This window comes from Oreochromis aureus, linkage group 18 (assembly GCF_013358895.1).
Source record: "Oreochromis aureus strain Israel breed Guangdong linkage group 18, ZZ_aureus, whole genome shotgun sequence".
NCBI classification, from domain to species: domain Eukaryota; kingdom Metazoa; phylum Chordata; class Actinopteri; order Cichliformes; family Cichlidae; genus Oreochromis; species Oreochromis aureus.
The window spans coordinates 24,735,372-24,743,732 of record NC_052959.1 but is presented as its reverse complement, the minus strand read 5'-3'; the positions used below and the strand labels follow the sequence as shown (position 1 = coordinate 24,743,732).

Here is an 8,361-nt window from a genome sequence, read left to right as displayed (position 1 = left end):
CAGGCTTACGTGATCCAGTGACTCCAGCCCTCGAGGGTCGGTGTCCACGTGTCCCTGCTGCTACTTTATATTTTCTAACATAAAGTCAGAAAGGCAAGAACCAAAATTAAACACACAAAAAAAATCACCATCCATCCATCCATCCATCCATCCATCCATCCATCCATCCATCCATCCATCCATCCATCCATCCATCCATCCATCCATCCATCCATCCATCCATCCATCCCAGCTGTAGATAGACATAACATTACACAACAACATAATGTATGAAACAACATGAATGCTAAAAGTGTCACTTTATTGAACCATTTTAGGTGAAATAAAGAGCACAGGGCTCCTTGGTCTTCAGTTTTTTGTGTGAATTGTTTTGCTTTTCCCTTCTTTTTTGTCTGTTTGTGTCTGGATTGCTTGGATTTGTACAGTGTTCAACAAATTTAGTAGACCACCTGTCGTAAAACAAGAAAGCACAAATATTTCTAATTCTTTTACTTGTTTAAAACTAAAAATTATATTGTGGTTATTGTGTATTAGGCAAATAATAAACTGAATTCCCATTTTTATTTCCAAATTTGACTTCTGGAGAATTCTGAAATTAATCAAGCACAACATTCAACCACTGAAACATCTTTTTTTCTGTTCAGGGATGTAACATGTAGTGTAATTTGAAATCTTAATCAAAAAATAATAATGGGATCTACTCTTTTTTTCTGTTTTTCATAACAACAATAATAATAATATTTTAGCATTAAAATTATAATTTTAGTTAAAGAGCACATACTGGTGGATGAACCATGACAGAAACAGAAACAATGACTTTGGTAATTACCAGTACTGTTAATTAAATGTTTCTTGAATAATAATAAAAAATAATAATGGGGGAAAAGGGAAAAAAGTTGCCAGCTCCAGTTTATATATATATTCCTAAATACTGTAATGCCAAAGTTGCCAAAAGTTACAGAATTTCAGTGTGGTAGTGGGTGAAAAACGCAACCACTACATAACATTTCATAAGCAAAGCATAACCCAGAAGAAGAAGGACAAATTACACCGACACCGATTATTAACCCGGTCACAGAGCCGACGTCAGATCTTCGCTATTATCCGGACTTGGGACGAATTCTCCTTTAGTCTGCGTGACAAGACTAAGGAACTGACCCCGACGTGATTTGAACACGCAACCTTCTGATCTGGAGTCAGACGCGCTACCGTTGCGCCACGAGGTCATCTGTTCTTGCTGTCTTCCCCCCACGAAACAACAACAACGACAAAAAATTAAGGCGTGTGTGTGTGTGTGTGTGAAGAACGTGATCACTCATAGAAATTCACCACAGATCTGTCTGCTTTCCTGAGGAACGTTAGTCCTTAGCTCAACACTAAGAGCCCAGGAGGAGCTCTGGAGCTGAAACAAGAAGTGTCATAAGAATAACAATCGTGAATGAGAACAATACAAAGACAGTCCGTGGTTCTAAATTACTCATATTGTGAATGTGAGTGGGTCTCTGGCGCTGTTAGTCCACTGGCCCTATTGCAGCTGGGATAACTGGGATCTGCTAAAGAACTGCAAGCCTGCAGGTGGCTGCCACTCCCTGAGCCTGGCTATGCTGGAAGTTTCTTCCTGTTAAAAGGGAGTTTTTTTTCTTCCCACTGTCACCAATTTGCTTGCTCATAGGGGGGTCATATGATTGTTGGAGTTTGTTCTGCTTTCTTTTTATTATTGTAGGGTCTTGACCTTAAAATAGAAAGCATCTTGAGGCAACTGTTGTTATAATTTGGTGTTATAAAAATCAAATGGAACTGCACTGAATTGAAGCGTGTAGGTGAGTGGACTCGAAACTCTACTTTCCTTATTTATTTATTTACATTTCCTGTACAGCATGGTGAGATATTCTATTCAGTCTTATCAAAAATAATTTAAATTAAAAGCCCTGTTTTGGATTTCATTGTTTGCTGCTTGTTGTTAAATTGAACCCTAAAATGTTTGTTTTTTCCAGTGTAAATCACCGTGGTCTTTATTTTTACCCCACAGACAAATCACAGTGATCTGAAAATGTAGAATTATTGTGCATACACAGAAATCAAAATTACTGAAAGACTTTACAATTTGCATTCACAGATCTCATCAGTTTCACCTGTAATTGGAATAACTGTCAAACTGACTCCTTAAAGTAACTTAATTTTAACAAAAATTTAACATCAGTTGCACTGCTTCTCGCTCATGGAGAGAAACTGAAACAGTTTGTAATAGCTGATAATTATGCACAATATTTGTATTGTGCTGCCTGGTTTTTATTGTGTGAAGATATTTATTAGGTTTCATGAAATGAATTTTAATGACATACAGGGCTGTGTTCCAGCTCATGATGACTTCTGTGAGCTCCCCAGTGATGACACTGAGAGACTCTCTGCTTTGTTTTCCTGCTGTTGCAGAGATGAGTCCTTATGAGCTGCTACTTTCTCCACGTGGTGGCGTATCACATCAAAAAACATCACAGATCCTCGCTTCTGTACACTCGAATGGACCCGACAGCCACATAAAGCCAGTCAGGTCACAGGTTTGATGCTGGACGAATTATATTCAGGTGTGCAGCACACATATAACATAATTACACTCTGCAATAAGGTAATATTTAAAAAAGCCAAAACATCTTCGTCTTACAAACTAACATTCCACAAAACTGGCCTAAAGATAACCTCAAGTGCTGACCATAAAACTGAAAAACTCTACACTGGCCTCCGTGTAGAGAGCAATCTGTCGAAGTTGAATTGTGGTGGAATTTGGGAGGACAGCAACTATCTTACTGATGACTGCAGTAAGACAATTTAATAAGAAGACTGTGGTTTAATTTCAGGACCTAAAAAGAAAAAACCTTCTTCTTTGTAATCTGGTGCAACTCAATACAGGACGGAGTCTGCTGTGTTGTTGCCACGGTTCTTCAGAACATCCTAAAGGACATTTTCTTACATGTGACACACACAGACACACAAACTTAGACAAACATCCGAGTCATTGTATTCCTTCCCCCCTGGAAACATCTCCTAAGGTCTCCAACCTTACACCTGCTTAATGGTCACACAATGCCAAGCATTTGCTGGAAAAACAGACAATGATGGTATCACCCTCACATCATATTAATGTACTTTGTCAAAGAGTTGTGTTTCACTATTAATTTTTAAAGAATGGTTATGTAATGTATCAAGTAAATGTGAAACTTGTTTTTCTATGTGTTCTTGAGCTTTTTTCTATTTAAATGCTTCTCTATGTAAGCAGTGCTGGTCACTGATTTCATGCCGCAGCAAATAAAGTAACTCAACAGGCCCATATGACTTCACCATGGTAACAATGGAGTATATAATCATGCATTTCTCACTCACTGTCATGCTTCCCGCTTTGACTGGCAGTCCAATTATGAGCCGAGCCAAGGTGCAGATGAGGACGGTAAAGTAGTGTCTAAGTGCATGAACACCTTGCCGATGGATTCAAGGAATACAAACAAGGATGACCAAAGACTCCCTCATCTTGACCTTGCACCTATAACTGCAGAGGCAGGCCTTAACGTCCCCTGCACTCTAAGGAGAGTGGCCCAAAGACTGCCCCCAGCCTGAAGAAGAGAAATACCTTTTTGCTGTAATGCAGAGGTACTTGAAGGCCTCTGCTCTTAGATCCAGATCCACGTGACAAACTAGAGGCCTCACCCTGCAGCAAAGACATTCTTCCTCTTTCTTGGGAGACCTGACAGGGGTTTGTGAGTAGAGTTGTGAGGATATGATAAACGCAGGTTAGACTAAATTTAAATTAATGGTTAAATTTACATTAAATAGTTGATTCATGTTCATTTATTGCATTTATAACTGTTGAGCTAATTTTCACTGATCTCTGCAACTTCAGCAAGCATTAAAAAAGCATATGAAGTAAAAGAAAACTCTGCTGTATGTTTTGTGTTTCCCATAAAGGTCTCTTTAAAATATTGGCATCCTCTCCTCAATAATATGAAGGATTTCAGATTAGAGAAATGCAATAATGAACCAAAGTGCATTCATGTGGTTGGCTAATAGGAGTGCTTATGACAAGGTTGCAGGAGAAGCTTTGGGAAGAAGATTAATCTGAATATTTCACCCTTGATTAGACAGGAACGCTAATGACACCGCTTTAATGTAAACAGGGGCTTCTGTACTGAGGTAACAACAGTACCACCTGAGATCCTAAAATACAGTTATAACAAAAAACAATATGCCGTAACAAACATATTTAACTGGCATCACTTTAAAATGAGTCTGCAAATCAAGATGAAGGATTAAAAACTGAGAATGAGCAATCTGGGAAATGAGAGTGCGTTATGTGTTTCCCTTGTTTCTGGTCCTCCTGGGTGCTCGCCAGCATTCCTGTGGATGGCTTGCTTGTAGTTTGACTAATGTGTCATTTCACAGTTTGTCACTGGTTATCTGGTGGAAAACATACTATCAGAAGGAACTAGCTATGCAATGAAATGAAGTCGGAACACTCAGATGTAAATGTGCAACAGGCTACCTATCTTTGGATGAATAACCAACACCAATCCAAGTTTTTTGCTCTTACAAATGACAACCATTCTTATGCAATTGCATACAGCCTCTGAAGATGGAGACTACTTCAATCACATTTTGTCTGTTTGTGGTGGTGTAGAGAGCCTTCTGACTTACTGCTGCACCGCGGAGGACAAGAGGAAACTGCAGCGGGTGGTGAGGGCAGCAGAGCGGGCAATCGGCACTTCACTAACCCCCCTCAGAGACATCTATACTGGCAGACTTCAGCAGAAAGCCAGCATCATCATCAAAGACCCCTCACACCCTGGACACTCACTTTTCCCCCCCTTCCCTCTGGTAAACGCTACAGGTCCATCAGGTCAAAGACAAACAGACTCAACAGAAGTTTTTACCCACAGGCTGTCAAACATGCCCTGCCTCCACCCTGATTGGAGGATAACTGCACTGCCAACACTCATGGACATTACACCTTATTTATAAATCGTATTTCTGTTTATACTTCAATGCAACCAACACCCTTACCTCTTTAAACTGTATTTATTATAACATTATTTAGCACAGTTCCAACAGCACCCCCCCCACTCAATGTGCAATATCATCCCCCACACACTCAATGTGCAATATCACTGATCACACTGCACCTCTCAATGCACCTGCTAGTTAGATGGCATGTATGTGTATGTATATAGATGTAAGCGTGTATGGGGAAATATGTGTGTGTATGTATGGATGCATATATGTACATATATGTATGTATGTGCATGTATGTTTGCAGGTGTATGTATAACTCGTACATATCTTTCTTGTGTAAATGTAAATTTGTCTGTTATTCTGTAAATACTTACGCTATTGTGTACTCCACACACATGGAGAGATGCCAAACTGTCTTTCACTGTTCTTGTAACAGTGACAATAAAAAGCTATTCTATTCTATTCTAGAGAGGAAAAACTACAAAACCTACAAAACCTCTGTCGCTCTCCAACAAATTATAGACCTTACTGTAAATGCCAGTTATGACTATTAAACATTTCTATGGCTGGAGTTTGCTAAAGCTGACATGGATGAATGGTACAGCCTGGATAGACAGTTACTCTGTCACACATACAGTCTAAAAACAGCTGTTTGCGAATATAACTTAGAGACATAAAAACAATCGACCCTCTTATAACAGTAGTCTCGTAGGAAGTGTGAAAACATGTAACGTTGTATGTTAATGTCTCAAATTTAATTTTTGATGTTCTTTTCTTCTAAGCTCACATGTCGAAACACACAAAGTAAGATAAAAGGACATTAGCTTATTTTAGCTGATTATCATCAACTATTAAATTTGGTTCAATTACAGATAACCATACACGAGTCATTAAGGAGGCTTTTGATGAGTTAAATGGGTTTCTCTACATTAAAGTTTTTCCTCAATCGATTTGGCTCACAGCAGAAAAATCATTCTCACCACTTTATTTGAAATTCTAAAAACCAGTTAACACATTTTTCATAACACAGACTCACCTGTGCAAAAGACACCAAAACAATCACAACCTTTTTCACATTTGTCAAAACATGAACCGTCAGTAAATCACACAAAACCTTTCACGACTGAGTCATCAGTTTTGTTTCTCAAAACTTTACTGACTTTGGAAAGACTTCTGTAAAAACGTCAGTAGATTAAAGTGTTTTCCGAAACAAAAATGAAATGTGAAGGATTTTTTTTGAAGCATTATAAAACTGTTGAAATTGAGAAAAAACAAAAACAACACCATAAGCATCAGAAAACAGACAAAGAAAATATGCAATCTGAGAACATAGCAACTACTGTCCGGTAATGTCATGCTACATACATTCAACAACCACTTTATTAGGTACACCTGTTCCACTGATTGTCAGAGTAATCCAAATATCTAATCTAATATCTTTTGCATCAGCAGCAACTCAAACCATTTAGTCATGTAGTCATGGTCAAGACAGTCTGCCGAAATTCAAACTGAGCATCAGAATAAGGAAGAAAGATGATGATGTCAGACGGGCTGATGTGAGTATTTCAGACATTGTTGGTGTACTGGGATTCTTTGCCGCACCACCACCTCCGGGGTTTACAGTGAGTGGTTTGAAATGAGAAAATATCCAGAGTAGCAGTTCTCTGGGTGAAAACACCTTGTTGATGTCAGAGGACTTCGAGCTGATAGGAAGACAACAGTAGCTCATTAATCACTCGTTACAAACAGGAAAGCATCTCTGAAAGTTTAACACATCTGACCTTGAAGCTGCTTTCCTGGCTGTAGCCACATCTCTCAGCTAAGAACAGGAAACTAAGGCAACATTTCATACAGACACACACACACACACACACACACACACACACACACACACACACACACACACACACACACACACACACACAGATCACCACTGATAAACACTGAGAGGATGGTCAGATCCTGGCAATCTAAATGTGGAACAAAGAGCATGTTTGTGTGACAAAATGTGGGACATATCATTGACAGTGAACTGCAGCTTAATTTCAAAAACATCTTACCAGCATGAATGGAAGCTTAAGTTTTCTTTCTTTCTTTTCTTGGCTGCGTAGTTTTTGCACAATTTGTATTCACAATTTTTCTGTCAAGACATCTGTCCCAAATCTTAATCAGTTGCTCATCTGTCTTGTAATCATTTGGGGTTTCAGAAAGCATGCTTGCATTGTTCAGTTAATCACACTTTTGATTTGAGACAGTTTTACTTTTCTTAACTAGAGCCAATCAAATAAGTATGTATAATAGTACAACTGAAAAAATTATTAACTATCGTGAAAATTATTTTAATTAAATTCAAAAGGCTACACTTTCATTTAAAAAAAATGAAAAGAAATGTAAAGAAAAAAATGTCGAGATTTTTTGTTTTATTTTGAAATTTTGAGAAGCGTCTTTGGGCAGACTAACAAGCTCCTATCTCATAGCATATATATTTGGACTTATCATTGTTAAATAATAATAATAATAATAATAATAATAATAATGATAATAATAATAATAATAATGGCTGTTCTCTTTTCAATTGTCCCAGCAAGCACAGCACCACAAGAGCTTAATGGAGCTGAGGCACCATTAAAGGAGACCTATTCCTCTCAGTTCAGCTCCATATTTTAGTTCTTGGATGCCAGTAGAGGAGCTTTCCATGTGTAAATAGTTCATAATTATCTTATTATTTTCATGTTATACTGAGCCTTTGTGCAAACCCCCATCATCTATTTTAGCTTGGCTGCCTTCAAGCCAGCTTTCTTCTGATTGTCTGCTTGTTTTAAAGAAATGATTTGAACATCAGGTGGGCGGGGCTTGTGTGCCTGCAATGACTGCATGAAGAAAATGTTCTTGAAGTGACAATAAACAGACGCAAGAGTAGAAAGAAAACTGTCTGAAACAGTATTCAAAGCAGCCTGGTGAAACAGCTTTGTGGTCAAAGGCATAATTTGGAGTTGCACTGTTAGAAAAATGTGTGCATTTTAGCAGAAAATAAGGAAAATGACAAGATCTTTAACTTAAGGACAGTTGTAAGAGAATCTATTTTGTGTTTTTATGTTGCATATTTGTAGGAATATGAAACAAGGCCAGCTCTGTCCAAATGCCACTGGGTAATTTCAGATAGTCCCAACTTTTTGAGTGTGTGATTAATACAGCTTTGCTTTATTGATATAAAAAACATAAAGTTGTGCCTCCTTAAATCACAGGACAAGTAAAGTTGTTCAGCAGCAGTTTGGAGGCCTTCTTTTCCAGAGTACAAATCTAATGTTGTGAGTTAAAATAATTTTATTATGTTAATATATAATGAAATATAGAAAAGGGGATTCC

The 8,361-nt window shown here is 38.0% G+C and overlaps 1 non-coding gene across 1 annotated transcript; it reads right to left on the bottom strand.

Annotated features, from left to right (window-relative positions):
* Window positions 1–1,154: 1,154 nt before the first annotated feature.
* Window positions 1,155–1,226, bottom strand: trnaw-cca. The gene has a single exon. It is a non-coding gene; the product is annotated as a tRNA-Trp (tRNA).
* Between the last annotated feature and the right edge of the window lie 7,135 nt (window positions 1,227–8,361).